General features: G+C 33.9%; 1 protein-coding gene across 1 annotated transcript in view; it reads right to left on the bottom strand.

Moving 5' to 3' along the window:
• Window positions 1–21,160, bottom strand: part of MBD5 (methyl-CpG binding domain protein 5) — a 407,731-nt gene that overhangs the window by 248,144 nt on the left and 138,427 nt on the right. The window contains exon 3 of the mRNA XM_065880649.1: window positions 15,602–15,695. The gene's annotated coding sequence lies outside the window, so the exon portion shown is untranslated. The remainder of the gene's footprint in view (window positions 1–15,601; window positions 15,696–21,160) is intronic.

Below are 21,160 nucleotides of genomic sequence, written 5' to 3'. Positions count from 1 at the left end.
TCTTCACAACTGTATGACATGCAAGCTATGTAAAATCCATTAACTAATGTGGAATACAGCAAGGAAAGTTCTACTAATTACACATTGTTGAATATTTTCAAGTCCCATACATAGAGATTAAAGTATAACTGCATAATATAAAGTAAAAATAAACACATTTGTACAATTAGCAAGAAGCCCCAAATTATACACTATATGTAATTTCATATAATATAACCCTTCCTTCTGGTTTGCTCTTCATTGCCTTTCTTGTTCTCTAACCCCTCACATTTTAAAACTTAGCCCCAAGGCCCAGAATTATACAGTCCATCCTACCCACTCTAGCTCATAGTATGCTCCCCTTTCTCTGGACTCTTGGTTGAGAGTACTACCCACTTAAAAGTCATGAGATAGAGCAAAAAGCCAACTGATTTTTTCCCCATAGCACAGAGATAATCCATCGTATGTTTATTTCTAAGGTCATTTAAAAAATTTATTAAAGTAATTCATAATGCTGGTAAAATTCAAAGAGCACTGCAGGTTGTAAAGTGAAAAATAAAAGCCCCGTCTCTCTCTCCACAGATGAACACCATTATAATTTCCTTCATATCTCATTCTATAGATTTTATACACCTGTCTCAGAAACTCTTGGGGACAAATGTATTTAGGAATCTGGAGTTTTTCAGATTTAGAAAGATAATTTGATGCATTTATTGAATTTTACCACTAACACCAGTCAATGGTGTCTAGCCAGCAGCTCATAATCAAAGACATTCATGTTATCTGTAGTGAATATTCACCCTTTGATATAAACATAGAACATAAATAATTTCACATATTAACAAGTAGCTTTTATTTTTTTCCTCAGAGGATATTTTATTCCTCCAGCTTTGTTGAGATATAATTGGTATATTTCTGTACAACGTGATAATTTGATACACATAGTGCAAAATGATTACCTCAGTAAGGTTAGTTAACCCATCTATCACCTCACTTAATTACAGTTTTGTGTGTGTGTGTGTTTGTGGTGAGAACATTTAAGATCTACTCTCTTTACAACTTTCAAGTATATAGTATAAGTATTGTTAACTATAGGTACCGTGCTAAATATTAGATCCCAAGAATTTATTCCTCTTGTAACTGGGAGTTTGTACACTTTGACCAAAATCTCCCCATTTCCCCTACTTCCCAGCCCTTGGCAATCACCCTTCTAATCTCTGTTTCTATGAGTTTGATTTTTTTTTTAAAAGACTTCACATATATGTGAGATCATGCAGATCATGCACACATATATGTGTGACATATTTCACTAAGCATAATGCCCTCAAGGTCCATTCATGTTGTCACAAATGGGAGGATTTCCTCTCTTTTTACGGCTGAATAATATTCACATATACATACATATAGATATACAGTCATATGTAAATATATATATGATATGTATATATCACATTTTCACATATATATCCCATTTTTATTATGCATTCATTCATCAATGGACACTTAGGTTGTTTCCATGTTGTGGCTACAGTGAATAATGTTGCAATAAGCATGGGGGTGCAGGTATCACTTTGAGATAATGATTTCATTTCCTTCCAATATATTCCCAGAAGTGGGATATATATATATGCAGATGTGGGGCCATATGGTAGATCTATTTTTAATTTTTTCCATAATGTTTTCCATAATGGATGTACCAATTTACATTCACCCTTAGGGTTCCCTTTTCTCCACACCATTGCCAACACACGTTGTTTATTTATTTTTTGATAACAGCCATTCTTACAGGTGTAAGGTGATAGCTCATTGTGGTTTTGATTTGCATTTCCCTGATGATTAGTGAGGCTGAACTCCTTTCCCGGTATCTGTTGGCCACCTGTATGCCTTTTTTTGAAAAATGTCTATTCAGGTCCTATGCCCATTTTTAAACCAGATTGTTCACTTTTTGGCTATTAAGTTGTATGAGTTCTTCATATATTTTGGATATTAACCTCTTATCTGGTGTGTGGTCATAAATAGCTTTTAAATTCTCAATGAACTCAGGTGGGCTCTTAATGTTCCCTGGTCAGTCAGGTTTTACCGCCAACATGTACTGAGGGAAAAAGAACCTTTTGTATTTCAGAGCCTTTTTCCTTTTAGAATTGCAATTATAGACCTGTATTAACACTACCTTTTAGAATTGCAATTATAGACCTGTATTAACTCTACCCATGGAAACACAATATATTACCATATACCTAAATGATAAATTGTGTCCTTTTATTCATTCACATGCTTCACTATAAATGAAACGCAATCTTGTTCTTAGTCATGGTATTCAATGACTGAAATCTAAGAACACTACATATTTGACTCTCACTAAATACAGGTACTAACTTAGTACCCACTAGTAAAGGGTCTCATTGTTGAGTTATTTCTGGATTTGTGTATATTTCCTAGAAGCAGCTTATACAGAGAATTCAGAAAAGAGAACTCAGTTAGTTGGGTCAAGTGAAAATGCTCTATCACATGGCATGTGGTGTATTCATTCAATGTCTAACTATTGTCTCCAACACTGCAACATCATGCCTTGCATTGCTTCTGGATGTATTCCATCCACATTCCCTCTTTGCTATTGATTGTGGGTTATAATTATTTATATCTTTTATATATGTTTGGTTCAGCCTTTGATATTTGCCTCCTTTCATTTCCAACTTCTTTTTTTCCCCCTCTGTATGTTCCCTTACCAGCTGTTTTCACTAGATGTTCAATCTGGCTAATAATCCTTCCAACTCTTTTGATATTTTGTAAGCATTTGTTTCATAGTCTCATAAAGTTTTTACACACTAAAACTTTTAAGCATTTTGAGTTAACAAATGATCAGAAACACATAAAATCCGTATAAACAATTTTATATACTATGTTAAGCTCAAAAGAAGTATGATGCTCATTTTAATAACTGCATAATATAAGCTTAATTGTAAAAAGATTAAATAAGTAAGCACTCTGAAATGCATTCCTGCCTTAAATGGTCACTACCTGCCTGTCACCTCAATTTTTAAAAAATTATTTATTTATTTATTTTTGCTATACAGTAGGTCCTTATTGGTTATCCCTCTTAAGCACAGCAGTGTGTACTTCTCAATCCCAAACTCCCAGTCCATCCCCACCCCCCTCAGTTTTTTAATTGAGATCTATCATATATTTGCCACCTGCTAATATAGTAAGAATAAGAAGCATGGTTTATTAAGGATCATTTGATGCTTGTACATTTATGTCTAGAATGAGCATGTAAAAAACATGTTCAGCTAAACCTCAGGGAAACATATCTAAGTTTTGTATAAATATAAATAAGCATATATGTATTCCTTTTAAAATTATTAAGATGAGAACATTCTACGTATAATGTCCTATAACTCAGTTAAAAAAAAATTTAACAAGGGTATCCTTCCATTATACCACAGAGATCTGCTTGTTTAGACTGGATGAGACCTAAGTCATGCAGCTGAATGCAGCTGGAGAAAAACCAATAAATATACTGACTGGTCTCACTTTTAAACTCATGAAGAACTCAAGTGGGCTCTTAACACTCTCAGCCAATCATAGTATAGTTTCTTAGTCCATTCAATCTCTCATTTTCCTAGATAATGTCTTCACACCTTCTGTTCCTTGAGTCCTCTCTCTCGCACTCCACATCTAGTCTGTCAGGAATCCAGTTGATTTAATTTCAAATTACATCCAAGCTCCAATGACTTCTCACCACTTCCACTGCCATTCCTCTGGTCTAAGGCATCATTATTTCCAAATTACGTCCCAGATTTTACACTTGCTCCTCATCAGCCTATTTGTAATAATTATCATTGGTAAAACCAGAGTAAGCTTTTCAGAAATTTGTCAGATCATGTTACTTCTCTGCTAAGACAAAGTCCAATGGATATCATCTTTTTGGCCCCATATCCTACCACTATCCCTCTTGCTCTGCTAAAGACACACTGGCCTCTAACCCTTTTATTTAAAACATCTGACATGTCCCTCTCCCAAGGAGTCTACACTGGTTGTTCTCGCTACCTGGGAACATTCTTTCCTCAGATATCCACATGACTAACCCCCTTGCTTCTTTTAAGTCTTTGCTTAAATTTGCTCTTTCTTGGTAAGACTTACCCTGCTAATCATATTTAACATTGCAACACCTTCTCCCAATTCCACTGACACTGCCAATACAACTTACTCTGTTTTATGCTTTTTTCCATAGCACATATTATCTTCTGAAGTACAACACTATGTATGTATTATGATTATTTTTAAATGTCCCTCTCCCACCACTTGAAGGTAAGCTCCATAAGGGTTTGGATCTTTGTTTTGTTCACTGATCCCAAGCACCTAAAACACTGCCTGGCACAAAGTAGGCCCTCAATAAATATTTGAGAAAAAAAATGAACAAAAGTTTATTCATTTAAGATATATATTTATTTTAATAATTTTTAAAAGCTTAAAATATTTTATAGTAAAATTTACCTCCCACTCCTGTTCTCCATCTATCTAATTCCTATTCTCTCTCCATGAGATAATGTCATCACTGTTATTATTTCCTTGTGTATCCTTGCAGTGATTTTTCTGCATAAGTAAGCATATAAAAATGAACGTTCTCTTCCCCATTATCTTTGAACCACAAAGGTAGCATCCTATACATACTGTTCTGTATGTGTAATATTTTAATTTTAATTGTAACTTGAAAAACTAGACCATGAAGATTTTTCTTTATTAGAAATAGCAAGTTCCTGGTTTGCTTTTAACAGATGCATAGTATTTCATCTGGATGGCCCATAGTTAAATTTGTCCCATATAGATGCACATTAGGTCTCTCCAACATTTGCTATTAAATATTGCTAAGAATAACTTTGTACCTATCTCATAAAGTAATATATCAGTGGATAAACTCTTAGAAGTAATTAACTAGGTCATTGGAAAACATGCTTTTCTAATTTTGACAGATACTGCCAATTACCCTCCATATGATTTGTGTCTATATACAGTCCACCAGGAACATAAAAGAATGCCTCCATTCTCACCAAAACTACTATATCCAATTTTGAGAATTTCAGAAATTCCAATAGGTGACAGGTAGTATTTCATGGTGGCTTTTCTTTTATTAAGAGTGAAGTTGAAATTTTCATATGCTTATGAGGCATTTGTATTTCTTTTTCTGTAAACAGCCTGTTCACATACTTTGTCATTTTTCTGACTGCAATGTTAGTCTTTTAACTTATTTTGTATTTTTTAGGTATATTAAAAAAAATTTAGCCACTTTGGTGTTGGGAAAGCTGGACAGCCACATGTAAATCAATGAAGTTAGAACACTCCCTCACACCATACACAAAAATAAACTCAAAATGGCTTAAAGACTTAAAAGATATGACCCCATAAAACTCCTAGAACAGAACATAAGCAAAACAGTCTCTGACATAAATTGTAGCAATGTTTTCTTAGGTCAATCTCCCTAGGAAAAAGAAATAAAAGCAAAAAGAAACAAATGGGGCCTAATGAAACTTACAAGCTTTTGCACAGAAAAGGAAACCATAAACAACAAAAAGACAACCTAGGGAGTGGGAGAAAATATCTCAAATGATGTTACCCACAAGGGCTTAATTTTCAAAACATACAGACAGCTCATACAACTCAATATTAAAAAAACAAACAACCTAATGAAAAAATGGGCAGAAGACCTAAAGAGACATTTCTCGAAAGAAGACATACAGATGGCTAACAGGTACATGAGACAATGCTCAAAATCACTAATTATTAGAGTCATGCAAATCAAAACTACAATGAGGTATCACCTCACACTGTTCAGAATGGCCATCATCAAAAAGCCTGCAAGTGATAAATGTGTGAGAGGGTATGGAGAAAAAGGAAACTTCCTACACTGTTGGTGGGAATATAAATTGGTGCAGCCACTATGGAGAACAGTATGTAGGTTCCTTAAGAAACTAAAAATAGAGTTACCATATGATCCAGCGATCCCACTCCTGGGCATGTATCTAGAAAAGATGAAAACTCTAATTCAAAAAGACACATGCAACCCAATGTTCACAGCAGCACTATTTACAATAGCCAAGATATGGAAGCAACCCAAGTGTCAATCAGCACAGGATGGATAAAGAAGATGTGGTACATATATACAATGGAATATTACTCAGCCATAAAAAAGAACAAAATAATGCCATTTGCAGTGACATGGATGGACCTAGAGATTATTTAAGTGAAGTCAGATAAAGACAAATATCAGGATATCACTTATTTGTGGAACCTAAAACAATGATACAAATGAACTTATTTACAAAACAGAAACAACTCACAGACATAGAAAACAAGCTAATGGCTACCAAAGGTGAAAGGAGGGAGAAGGATAAGTTAGGCATTTGGGATTAACAGATACACACCTACTATACATAAAACAGATAAATGACAAGGACCTAATGTATAGCACTGGGAGCTATATTCAGTATCTTGTAATCACCTATAATGGAGAAGAATCTGAAAAAGAATATATATATAACTGAATCACTTTGCTATACACCTGAAACACAATATTGTAAATCAAACTATACTACAATAAAAATTTTTTTTTTTTAATTTAGTCACTTCGGGCTTCCCTGGTGGCGCAGTGGTGGGGAGTCCGCCTGCCAATGCGGGGGATGCGGGTTCATGCCCCGGTCTGGGAGGATCCCACGTGCCGCGGAGCAGCTGGGCCCGTGAGCCATGGCTGCTGGGCCTGCGTGTCCGGAGCCTGTGCTCTGCGGCAGGAGAGGCCACAGTGGTGAGAGGCCCGCATACCCCCACGGAAAAAAAAAAAAATTTAGTCACTTCAGTAAGAATTGCAAACTTTTTTTTTCTATGTTCAAGTTTGAGTTTTGCTTCTGTTTGTGTGTGTTTGTGTTGCAAAATGAGGTCAGATTTATTAGTCATGTCATTTTGCAGCTTATAGATCTTGTTTTGAAGACATTTTTCTACTCTAAAGTCAAAAGAAGAAAAAAAGAAACCACTCCCATGTTTACTGAGAACCTCTGTAGCTTCATATTTTACATTTAAATATTTGGTACATTTATAATATATCTTGGTGTATGGTGTGAGGTATGGATTCAACTTTTCTTTCCAGATGGCTAACCAGTTGTCCCAACATGTATTAAACAATTGCCCACTGATATGAGATGCCATCTTTATTATTTTCAATATTCCTGCATTTATTAAGTCTATTGCTGAAGTCTATAAACCTGTTCATTCTGTCATTTCCTACACCAATATAGCCGTTTCCAACTAGGTTTCTGTGAGAGAATTAAATTCTACAAAAATATGTGAATAAAATTTTCTTAACTATCTCAAGGGTAGTACTTTCCTGATTTTCCCAAGTATGGTACATAGTACCATTCTAGATGCATAGGAAGTTAATTCACTACATACATTGGCTAAATAATGGCCACCCAAAGTTATCATGTCCTAATCCCTGTAAACTGTAAATGTCACCTTATAAGGAAGAAGGGTCTTTCCAGATGTGATTAAATCAAGGATTCTGAAATGAGGACATTGTCCTGGATTATTCAGGTGAGCCCTAAATGCAATCACAAGGGCCCTTATAAGAGAAAATCAGACACACACAGAAATGGAGGAGGCAATGTGGTCATGGAGCCCAAGAATGAAGTGGGGATGTGGCCATAAGCCAAGGAATGCTGGCAGCCACCACAAGCTCGAAGAGGTGAGGAAACAATTCTCCCTGGAGCCTTAGAAGGAGAATAGCCCTTGATTTTGATTTTGGCCCAGGGACACTACTTTCAGACTTCTGGCATCTGGAACTGTGACAGAATAAAAAGTCTGTTGTATTAAACCACCAAGTTTGTGGTAATTGTTACAGAAGCCATAGGAAACTAATAATATTCTTAGGTTTGTGGCACATACTCAAACAATATACATAAGCACAATGTGGCACTCGGGCTTAATTTAAAATTATTTGTTACACATGAAAATTACCCATATGGATACATTAATCTTGTGTTACAATAGCTTAGTGAATGCTATTATTTGTAGTAGTCACTCAGTTGATTAAGTAAAATCCACTGGATGGTAGTTCCAAGTATATAATCATATGATCTGCACAAGGAGCTTTTAACTTCATCTTTCTAAATTTCTTTTATAGTTCTAGTATTTTTCTCTTGGCTTTTTGCCCTCATCACAATGTCAAATGATAGTCATGACAGTGGGCATCTTTGCAATGTTCCTGACTTGTGCAAATGCTTTCAGTGTTTCCTCATTCTTCCCTCACCCCCACGCCTGGCTTATTTGTTCTGTACTGAGAGAATTAATAAACTTTCCAAGTCTGGTGTGTTTTTGACTATTTTCCCTTGTACCTACATTGTTTTTGCTTTATAAGTGTTGGCACCATGTTATTTGGTTTGCAGATATTCATAACTGCTACATCTTCATTGTGTATTGCACTTTTTGCATTAAAAAATGACTTAGTTCATCTCATTTGATGTTTATGTGGAACGACTGGTCTGGCCTGACATTAAGTATTTGCTTGCCTTTATCTGTCTTAATTTTAATTTTTATCCTTCTTTAGTTTTCAGTATTTTAAAAGCAATTTCTTGTATTTCTTGCATATATCAGAAAATAGCATTTTGCTCTGTGATTTAGTTGGAAATCCACTTTCTAAAAAACCAACACAAGCTAAAAGCCCATTTACATTAATTTTTCTCTCGGTTGATTCCCTTCAGTACAATCTTAAATGATAATTATGACAGTGGGCATCTGATAAATGGAACTGCTTTTCATTCTTTTTATTTTAACTTACTTTAGGGATTTTTTTTAAAAGAAATATTTTATCATTAGTTATCTTGTTTCTCTCCATGTGTAGCTTCTCTGTACATATCTTTGTTCCAGTAGTTATGTTTTTATAACTGTATGCAACTTTGTATTTATAAATTAACTTAGTTAATTTATACAACTTTGTCTTTTATTTCCCTATTCAAAATCTATTAGTTCACTTCTATAAGCAATTAAGATATTAGCATATTTCCTGTTACTCTGTCCTGCTCTTTCTTTCCTTCATATTTCAGTTAATACTTTTTAGTATTTTCCTCTGTACTGTTAAACTCTGCTAATACTTTTATTATTTGCAGCTTTAATGGACATTCTTTGAGTTTCAAGTATTAAAGAAGTGGAAATCAACAAACTTATAACTACAAAACCCAGGAGGAAAAGGGGAGAACATAGGTCAAGGTAGTGAGTAATTTCTATTTTTAGAGAATAGGATATAGTGTTTATATTTTGTTCTCATCTTTATTTTACAGTTAAATCCTTTCAATGCTCACTGCTTATCTTTCTGTGGTAAATTAAGGTATTTCCATCTGAATGGCAGTAGTTCATCTTCTAGGAATTTTTTTCAAAACAATATTCTTTGAGTTCAAAACTGTCTGTAGTCTTTATACCTAAAGACACTTTGAATTTAAAATACAAAATACTTTGTTTTTTATATGGTCATGTAGATGTTACTCCACTATCAACTGGCCCTAAATGTTATTGTGGATAAATCAGAGACAAGGGCAAATATTTTTCCCCATTTCCCTCTAATCAGTGACTTAATCATTCTTTCTTCATGTTTAAAGTCTGGAAGTTCATGAAGCTATGTCTCAGTACTGACAGTTCTTGGTTAATTTTCCCTGCCCATGGTGTGCCTTTTCCATATATACCTTCTATTTTATAAAAGATATTAAATTTTATCCTTAAATATTTGTTCCTTTTTTTCTTTAGTGTCTATCTTAATTTATCTATCAATATTTATAGACATAACACACAAAATTTTTTCTATGATTATTCTATTCTTTCTTTGGCTTCTTTTGTTTATTCTTCTCATTTTAACCTTTTATATTCCTTAAAAGTACTTTCCATAATGTCTAGTCTCTTCTCTGTTCTTTCCAACTTCAACTTTGAAATAAGTATTTCTTAAGTTTGTTTTGGCCAGCTCATAATTCACCTTCTGTCATTTTATAACACGTTTCCCAGAGTTCTTGCTTTCTGGATCAGTTCTGCTCCTAGAGTTGATTGCTTTATTCATTTTCTCTCTTCTCTCTCTGTCTCTGTGTCTTTCTATCCATCACTCCGTGTCTCTCTCTTTCCTTTTCTTTCTTTATGGAGAAACACATTTAAATATATTTTCAGTAATATTAGGATTCAGTTGTAATCTCCAAACTCTGAAATAGGCAAAAGAAGCTGAGACCTGATAGTAGCCACATGAGCGTAAGTGAAGAGAAGCAGTTTTGGAGAAATGTAGTGGTAAAGGACACCACGGTGTGGATCTCAGAAAGTGATGGCAAAAAATATGCCCTGAAGGTACATAACACACCCTAAGTTGTTACAGGCCTTGTTTATAATCACAGGTATGGGAACACAGGTGAGTTGTGTTATCAGCAGAATCCAGTAGACTCCGTTAGATTTAGAGAAGTAAAGAAGGTAGGGGTTACACACAGAATACATAAACAAGCCATATTTACAGGAAATATTTTGTGTCTGTGGCAGCAGAGAAGACTGTTCCTTGGAAAGCAAATTGGGAACAATACTCTGGACCCTCTCCACCAACACACACACACACACGCATACATGCCAGGTAAAACCATTACATTTGGTCATGAGTAATAAAGAAAAGGACTAGCACGGCACTGATAACAAGGATACTCTAAGCGAATGAAAAGAATAGCAAAACATGACAGGCAGCAACTGACCACTAGAAAAATGTTACTACAATACAAGGGAGAGGTTGGAAAATGGAACATTTTCGTGTTTGTTAGCCATCTGCATTTCTTCTTTGATAAATTACATGTTCAAGTCTTATAAAAATGGGTTGTCTTTTCCATATTGAATTGTTGACACTCTTTGTATATTAAGAAAATCAGCATCTTCCTTGTTGTAGCTACTAACTATTAGTTCTGAGGTTCTGAAGTGCTTTTTAAAGTTAATTTATAGATCTTTCTAATTATTTAAAATTTTTATAGTAAAAATTACACATCTATTATTTTATGGCTTTTAAAGAGTTGCTTTTAAAACAAAATACTAGGGGCTTCCCCGGTGGTGCAGTGGTTGAGAGTCCGCCTGCCAATGCAGGGGACACAGGTTCGTGCCCCGGTCTAGGAAGATCCCACATGCCGCGGAGTGGCTGGGCCCGTGAGCCATGGCCGCTGAGCCTGCGCGTCCGGAGCCTGTGCTCCGCAACGGGAGAGGCCACAACAGTGAGAGGCCCGCGTACCGCAAAAATAAATAAATAAATAAAACAAAATACTAAAGTCACAGTTATCATCCAATGTTTTCCAAAGATGTTTTAAATTTCAGAAATTACATCAATCCTATGTTCAAAACCCACCAATGGCTTCTTGTAGAGTTAAAATAAAACCTAATCTTTAAATTCCTTAATAAGACCTCTAAGTCTCATACATAATTTGCCCCAGCAAGAATCTTTTTAGGGGAGAATATATATCTTTAAAGAATTAAAAAGAAATAAAGATATAGTATGAAAGTGTGTAAGAAAAACTGAAATAAGATGGTAGAAACACATTCAAATGCATCAAAAATTATAACTATTATATGTTTATTTATCATTTCTTTTTGTTAGTGGGTCTATGAACTTCCTGCTTGTGCTCTCTACTCTTTTTTCTTTTTGTACATGGAAATACATTTAATTATTCTTCTGATAATAAATGGTTACAATAAAGTGTCAAACTCTGGAGATAAAGTAAAAATCTTCCAAAGTTAACTACAATTTGGTATATACTATACAGGACATTAGACTGGATGGTTGCCTATTTTTTTCCGAACACTTAACCTTCCCTGAACATAATAACCTTACTTGTTCTTTTGTCAAAATATTTACCTTTTACACAACCTTAACACACGTAACCAGCAGTATGGCAAAGGTTTTAAGAGATGTAAAGAAGTCAATTCAGAGCATTGTTAACCAAAGTTTCTGGTTATAGAATAGTAGAAAACTATTGGAGTTCAGGATTAATTTAGGTATGTGTCAGTGGCAGTTTAAGTCAAGCAAGATTGGGCAGATCAGAGCCCACTGGTCAGGGTTAGGACATTAGCTCAAAACAGAGTGACTATTACATGGCTCAGATGTGGACACTGAGATTGTCTAGGTATTTCCTGACTGAAAGGAAAGTGGGTCTGGGCTATTATACCTGCAGGTGGGAGGACAATCAGGTGTTAGCAGTACCCATGAGAGGGGGACTGGAAGAAGCTGAGGGGAAAACTTGAATAGATCAAAAGGGATTAAAGACATAAATAGCATTCAAAGAAATCTCACAACCAGATACTTTTACATATGAGTTTTAACATACATTAAAGAAACAGTAAATTCATATTATATAAAGTTATTCTAGAAAATAGAAAAAGAGTAAAAGCTGCTCATCTCATTTTATAAGGCCAGTGTAATCTTAACTGCAAAACCAGACAAGGAAAATGAAGAAAAAAGTATAGCACATTCCACTTAAGAATGTAGATTCTAAAATCCTAAATAAAATATTTGCTAACCAAATACAGTAATGTATTAAAACAATGCACCATGGTCAAGTAGGGTGTAAACTAGTAATGCAGGCATGGTTTAACATTAGAAATTCTATCTATATAATTCACAACATTAATATACCAGGATAAATATCACATGATTATTTTAACAGATGCATAAAAAACATTTTATGGGTTTGAAAGTTATTTATGGTAAGAATGCATAACAAGCTAGAAATAAGAACCTTTCTTAATTTGGTAAAGGTTTTATATTAAAAACCTTCAGCAAGCATTATGCTTAAGTGAGAAATTAGATATATTCTCTTTAAGATTAGGCATAAGATGAGAATGCCTACTGTCAGTACTACCATTTAACATAGTTCCAGAGGAACTGACCAAAGGTATTGGAAAGAAGAAAGAAGTAAAAGTATGTAAGGATAAGGAAATTAGAAATAAAACCGTCATTATGTATAGTTGATAATATGATCATCTCCCTATAAAAATGAAAGAGAGTACAGTAATGTTATTAAGAATGAGAATTCAGTGTTAGAACCAAGGTCAAGTTTCAAAAACTCAGTAGCATTTCTGTACACCAGCAGTAGACTTCAAGAAAATATTTTTAATTGAATACTTAAAACATGAATATCTACTTAAAGGACATCATGCATAAAATTAAAAAGTTGAAAAAAATGGAAGATTGTTTTTAATATCTAAAACTGATAGGAAATGAAGATCTAAAATATATAATAAACTCTTAAAGAACATTAACCAACAGATAGAAACCCAAATGAAAAATAAAGAATATGAACAAGGAATTTCAGAGGAGGGAAGCCAAAAGGCCAACAAGAATATAAAAGAGATACTCAAACTCATTAGTGATAAGAATTCAAATTAAAACAGTGAGCTATAGAATTACACACATTAGATTGAGAGTATTAGAAAGCTAGATAATGTCAAGGGTTGGCAGGAAGGAGGGGGTTACCGCTGGTGAAAGTGTGGTCCAAGTATTTATTTGGCAGAGCATCTGGCAGGACTCAGACAAATTAAGTATAAACCCAGCAATTCTGTTCCTGGGTATATATCCCAAAGAAATCCTTGCAAAGTTCTATGCTAGGAGAAATATGAGGATGTTCATCATGGCATTGTTTGTTACAACAGGAAATTGGAAGCAATCTGGGTGGAAATCACTGGAAATGTGGATCGTTAAAACATGATAGCTACAAACCTTGGAATACTATGCAGCAGTTAGAAGCAATGTAAACACAACAACATAAATAAATGATAAAAATGTAAAGATAAGTAAAATGAAACAGTAATAAAGAGAATGAGTTGCACAATACCATTTATGCATATTAAAATTTAATGTGCATAAGTGGGGGAGAAGGCATAAGATATAGTTAAGACAAGCTCAACCGTGAGATAACTGTTGAAGCTGAGAGACGGGCACATGAAAGTTCATGATATTACACTCTCTTTTCTTTTTTATTTATTTAAAAATTTCCACTTAAAATATTAAAAAAATACATATATATAAACGAATACTCATGTTCTGAAAATACATATAAACAAAAGAGAACAGTGCAACAGATATTAGACTATCACATTAGAATGATTTCCTATGAGTCCAGGTCAGCAGCATGAGAGTGGAAACGAGAATAAAAGAAAATATATAAATAAATAAAGTGCTTCTCATGGACCAGTGATGACAGTGTGTCATGTGAACTAAGGAATGTGATTAACTCTATTTTCTATGCAAAAGGTACAGTGAAAAGGAAACCTTAGGCTTCCCTGGTGGCGCAGTGGTTGAGAGCCTGCCTGCCAATGCAGGGGACATGGAGAGGCCCGCGTACCGCAAAAAAAAAAAAGGAAACCTTTTTTTTTTTTAAATCAGAAGGATCTATGTTAGACTGTGGAGATAAAGGAACTATAAAAATAACTCTAATTATTATAATTCAGAAAACAATTTAATAGCTCTTCTAAGCAACCAACTCACCATATAAAACTATAGAAACAAATTAAAAATAAGTAATATTTATATTTTCAAGAGAAGTCATTTTTGACAATAATATTCATCACAGAAAACTAGCAAAAATCACTAAGCTGCTAACCAGAAATTAAGGGGAAAAAATAGACTCTAAGTACCTACACTCAAAAAGAAGAAAAATAGAGAGCAAAGGAAAAAAAATTCCTGCACCAGAGGCTGTATACTGTTTTATTTGATTCACACAGTAGCAGAAGTGGAGTTTGTCACAGGAAAAATTTTATGCTGATATTGAAAAATTAGGACTTTTCAAAGTATTTCTGGTTTCTTCTGAAAAAAAATAACAAAATTTGATTTTACTGGTCTAATATTCCCACTTAGAAAGGATTCTAGAGCTAAACAAAAGTGCCCCATTAACAGGTCACATATTCTCCAAGGTTCCAGTGTACCTACCTGACACACAAAATTATTTAAAGTACCATTTTGCATTTTGTATTCTTTGTATCTCACTCAAAATTTTACCAAATGTATTCAGAAATTTACTCAGTAACATAAGCATGTAAACAGTCATGGGAGACATGCACAGAATATAAGTGAAAGGATATGGTAAGTCAAAACAAATCTTTGGGGGCTCAAGAAATAGTGAAAAAGAGGTTTGGTATTCAGAGGTAATACTATTAGTATCTGAAACTATGACAGTGTTTTTTGGAGTGGTTAAAAAACACACTTTTAATATGGTTAAGGACATAAATAAATTTAAAAAATACAGTGGATACTAGTTTCTGTAAAATTATTTTTTCAAGTTAAACTCTACTGAGTTATGCACACAGTTTTGACGGAAGTTTACTTAATCTCTTCTCCAGTCTTCTTAATTGGTTTGCACTCTTCCATAATACATCAATTTTATCAACTTCCCATTATAAATGAAATCTGATACTTCCTGTCAAGATGGTATTAAGGCATAAAAATTTGTTTCCAAATATGAATGAATGCGGTTGTGAGGCTGCTTAGACAGGGCCAGTGACAAAAAGTAAGCAAGTTTAGCAAATTAAATTATAATTTGGCAGCCCTAACCATTTAAATTAGCTTATTTATGAGGCTATATTTATTACTTACCTTGAGTGTCTATTTTTTAAAGATCTTGTCTGTAAACCATATACCCTTCAATATCTACTTCCCATACGCAGAAACTGTTATCTTCAATAAGCATCTAAAAGAGAAACATAAGAAAATATCATGACTTTGAGGTTATAAATATTTTTCCACTTTTTTTAAATATTAAAGGAGATCTTGAAATTATTTTTTATGATTTCTTTAATGACTGTGTGCAAAGGGAGGTATGCATCATAGGACATATTTTATGTAATTAAACAGTAATAATAATTCTTCCCTTTAGAAGATCAGAAAGTTTTGTGAAACATATATTTTGATCCCTGGCATAGAGTTTAATAGTTTCTATAAGTACTAATTTTATCTCGCTAACCTAGTTTCTATCAACATTATTAAGAAATATAATTTTAAACACATTGATTCTGATGTCCTACATGAATGTAGCCCTATCCTAGAAAATACTTTCCTTGTTCAGAATGATTACCAAAAATATATTCTCAATTACATTTGAGTTGCCTATAAAAGTCAAAATCATAGAAATCAAGTAGTTAAATATTCTGTCCTCATGAAAAGGTATTATTTACCCCTTATCACTTCAACTGTCCAATCAGTGCCTTACATCAACCTAGTAAAGCTTAGCAGGGGTCTTTTAAAAGAAATTGCCGCTAACAGAGAATTGGGATTATTCAGAGAAAATGCTCTTTGTTGAAATAATTTGATTCTGATTTCCTTTGATTTTTTAAATAAGCCTGAGACAAGCAGTTAGGGAAACAGGATTTGGATGCTACAGTGCCATACCTTTAGCATGTGGTTTTCAGTACTATGGATTCCAAAGCCAATCAATAACTTTTTGATTAGGAACATCATTGTTCCTTTCTGTCATTAGTGTAGATCCCTGTTTCAGTTGCAGCTACACATTAAAAACACCTGGGGCACTTCTAAATGTATGGAGACTCAGTCTCTTCCCTAAATATTCTGATTTAATTGGTATCACATGGGGGCCAGAAACTAGCTATTTTTCAAAAGCATTTAGGAAGGATATCTGTTCTGCAGGTTAAGAAACAATCTCACTGCAACTATTTGACTTAGTTTCTACAGATAACTAATAAGACATTAACTTAAAAAAAATACTTGCTACAGATGTCTATGAAAACTAGTAACATACTTGCTAATGTCACTACTCAATATTTAAAATGACTTCCAAGCTTCCATGACATACATAAACCTACCTCAACAATCTATAAGTTAGATTACATGGATCCAAGCATGGCATAAATGGTGGTTGTAGTGAATTCCAAACTATAATGCACTTAAGGACCAAAGTATTTTAAAATAAAATATAGATTCCCAGGTGCCATGCCCAGAGATTCTGATTCAGAAGAACTAGGCTAATAGGAGTCTCTATTTTTAGAGTTATCTCTGGTGATCATAATACAAAAGGTCTACAGTCCCTGTAAAACAGTGCTCTAAGGGAGTTCCCTGACAGTCCAGTGGTTAGGACTCTGTGCTCTCACTGCCGAGGGCACAGATTTGACCCTGGTTAGGGAACTAAGATCCCGCAAGCTGTATAGCGTGGCCAAAAACAAAACAAAAAAAACAGTGCTCCAAGTATTTATAAATAGTGACTATTACTAGAACTTCATTATAAGCATTTATAAAAAAACTTCTTGAGTTTATTCTGCGGTTACATTTCTGATCTTTAAAGATAATTCTAAAACCCACTGGTAAAAAGTAACTTTAAACAAGAGTAAATAGGATTTCAGCAATAAATCAATGTAGTTAAGCTAAAATAATGTTTATGGATCATATATTTTGTAAGCTTTGCTATCCTCCTAAATAAACTGTGTAGGTATTTGATAAAATACTTGTGGCCCAAAAAAGAGAAAATCAGGTTATATTCTATAATGAAAATTTAATCTAAAACCTCATATATAACTAGAAACATGCCCTCAATGTCTCAAAATTAAAATTTTTTGTCCTTAACTTAGTGGGGGAAAAAGCTACTCTAATATCATTTGCTCTGTTTAAATACAAAGCCAAGAAAACATCTTGATTCATTTTCCTCAAGAACATACACACACACACAAACATAACTTACTAAAAATAACATGAAATAGGCTGTTAACATTTTAGTTTTGAAAATTCTTATAAACAGGTCCAGAAGTACTTCACAATAAAAATAATATATTCAACATCACTTACTCTTTAGATTGTTTCTGAAAAAGTCTAATAAACAGAGGTAAGTATCGGAGTCTCTGTTATACACAGTAAAGATGGTAATCAACAAGTACTAAACCTTGAAAGAAAAATATAGATATTTTCTCTTATCTGCCTAAGATGGAAGACCTCCTAATAAAGTATTCTTCCTACATGCATGTGCCACTAAAGACTTTAGGTTTTTCTACTAAGTTAACATCAATCTTAAGTTCGTGACCAAAGTCGATTTTTTCTCCCAGGCTTAGTGCTGCTTAACAGCTGGGCAACAGTCATGGACTGAAGACACTTCCCAAATGTCTTCACAAAAAGGGAGCTATCCCACCTCTCAAACCAGTAGCAGAGGCTGTACGTCTGCCTCTGTGATTCACAGCTATGAAATAAAGTCCCAGTGTCTTTTAATAGAAGACTCTTGATCTTCTATTATCTGACCTCAGCTGCCTTTTGCTGTTTATCTCTCATCTCTTGGTCAACCAAAAATTAGCGCAGATACTGCTTGCTCCTTAACGGAAATTTCCATCAACCTGACACTACAGCTATCTTTCTCTTCTGACTTCCTTCACTCATTATTGCAAATTACTTAGCTAATTAATCAGGTACTCACTTGTGGTCCCTTATTTCTACTTTTGTTATTAGTTAAGATTTAGCATGTTTTCCTAGTAATTAAGTACAGTGTTTTACAGTGATTAAGTGAGGCACCTAGCTTTTCTCTTTAGTATACTTTATGACTATGAATGCTTTAAAAATTGTAATCTCCCTATGCTGCATGAACTTTCCCATCTGTTCTGAAGACTATGGCGGCACCTAACTCTCTTAATGTCTAATAAGCCAGGTAATTTTGGCTGAGAGTAATAGCGTAATAATTACTGGTATTAATAGCAACTAAATTAACAAGAATGAACAATTTTCAGTAAATTAGAATCTATTTAAATATACTTAACACAGAAGTCATAGGGAACATGGTTCAGTGTTTCCTTGGGAAAACCACCTGTTTTAAGAAGAACCAATAACTCTAAAATCACACAATACTTTACACCACCAAAGAATTCACAACCTATGTATATTACTCTTCAATGATTAAAAATACAGACTTCTAGATAATGGACATTAGGTATCTCCAACATTTGTCATATAAGTTGCTAAAACTTCCTCCTTGCTTTTAAATACAGTAGTAAGAACTAACATTTATTGATTTCTAAATTCTAAGTAGCATTAATTAATTTAATCCTCACAACAATACTAAGAAATGCTTTTATCATCTACATTTTATAGATAAGTAAGTTGAGGAAGAGAGAGAGAGTAACTTGCCCAATGTTTCACAGATAATAACTGGCAAAGCTGGGTTTTCAACTCATGCAGTTTACAATTAACTATAGCATTTCATGAACCCTCATCCATTAGCTCTGGTAGCCTTATCTAATACATCCTCATATCATTTCTGCCTTACGCCTTCCACCCTTGTGCAGTTTATCAGGTTTCCCACAGAAAGGAAGATGCCATGGTGGTCTACTTCCAACACTTCTTCCTCACAATAAGACGATTTCTAAGTTCTCATTTAGCTCTATGTGCTTCCTATTATTTCTGTACCATTTACATAATAAAGCCTCTGTGATATAAAGGGTGTATCCTAAAAACCTCAGTCTTGCTTCTGAATGTAATGTATTATAAGCCTAATCACATTAAAATCAATGAAGTATATGGTTCAATACTGGGATATAAAACTTATGGTTTTAACTCAGTTTTTTCTACAAAAATATTTGCCTTATTAAAATATCACTGCACTCCCAAGTTTAAAACATGGCAGTTTTTATAGGAAGAAAACACACTTTCTACTTCCCTGAGCTATGGAATTATATTTAACTAAACTTTTACAGGTTATTGCTTTCATACCATTAGCAGTATGCAATTTCATAGCCCTCAAGTTCCCATTTATTCTGATCTGACAGTGACATAAAAAATTTTTTTAATTCACAACTTTCATATATGGCTGAATAGAAACAGATTATAGAAAGAAATTATAGAATAAAAAAACCCTCACAAAGTCTTAACAGAAAACAAACATTCAAAGAATTAAAAATATTTTTAGCCTATGTTTGCTTTCTTAAAGTTTCCAAATTTCTTCAGTACGAGAGCTCTAATCATGCAATCCATGGAAGATTTGTTTTCTCAACTGTTTTTATCATAGAGAATAATCTTAGCCTGAGCATATTCAAGCCATTCTTAGTGCCAGTTAGGACCATTATTAGATTTATTCCAGATCATTCTTTTAGTGGATCTGGAATAACTTTTATATATGTTTTTTTGTAGCTATTCTATTTTTTTGTGGTAAACAGCCTAAGAGGCCCTTATTGAGTATGCCCAAGTCACTTTCAAAAACAAACAACCATAGGTTATTCTAAATCCTGTCCACCAAATTAAACCTTGTCTTTAGCCCTCTTGCAACTTGTCCATATGATCTGGCTTCAGTAGGAAACTATAAAGTCCAAAGCTACTGAAGTTCTCTCTTTGAAAGTTGATAATAACCAGGGTATTCAAGGTATTCACAGTAAATGATATATTTTCATTAAATAAAGAAAAAATAGCCATCCTTTTTTTTTTTTTTCCCCCTACTAGCATTCTCTAAAAACATCCATCTGGTCTAGGCTGGGTATCTCTTCAGCTAAAATAAATAATCAATTTGGTTGTGACAGACCTCCTTAATTACACCTGTTATTTGGAGAATACTAGTGAGTGATTTTTTTGGCTACACTAATATGCAAACACCTTGAGAACTGACCTTTCTGGAGAGAAAGAACTAAGTACAACATTTTGCCAAATACAGTACCAAGAACATACATATTAATATTCTGGTAATACTAAATTCAACTTTAATCTTATTATCCTATTGGGCTTGTTGATAGACAATTAATGAGCTAATAGAGTTGGAGCCAGTAAATGGGTTGGCAGCTCATTTATTACTATAACTCTATATAGTCTCTCTCAACCTCAAAAATAAGGTTCTCATTCCTCAACTACTATGGAATGAGAACTCAAGGTTGACAAAAATGAGTATGTTGTAGAGAAAAAAAAAGGATTGGGAGAACGAAATCAAGTGAATATGAAGGTCTGTGTTAATAGGTTTACATTCAATAAAACAAAATTTTTTTAAAGGAATCATTTCATATATCCTTCCATGTGTTAGAAATTTTCAAGGACTTCCTCAGAGGCAGTGCTATAGAAACAGTATAAAGTTATTTATAGGATAAATAGCTAGGATGATGTTGATGCTATCTTCTCATCTTCTCAGGTTCTGCCTCTTGCCTCCTGAGTCCTGTCCCAGTAGTCTCTCAACACATTTCTAGCAGTTTATCC

The sequence above is a fragment of the Phocoena phocoena genome, chromosome 7 (assembly GCF_963924675.1).
Source record: "Phocoena phocoena chromosome 7, mPhoPho1.1, whole genome shotgun sequence".
NCBI classification, from domain to species: Eukaryota; Metazoa; Chordata; class Mammalia; order Artiodactyla; family Phocoenidae; genus Phocoena; species Phocoena phocoena.
Note: the sequence above shows the minus strand (reverse complement) of the source record. Positions and strands in the feature narration are given on the sequence as shown.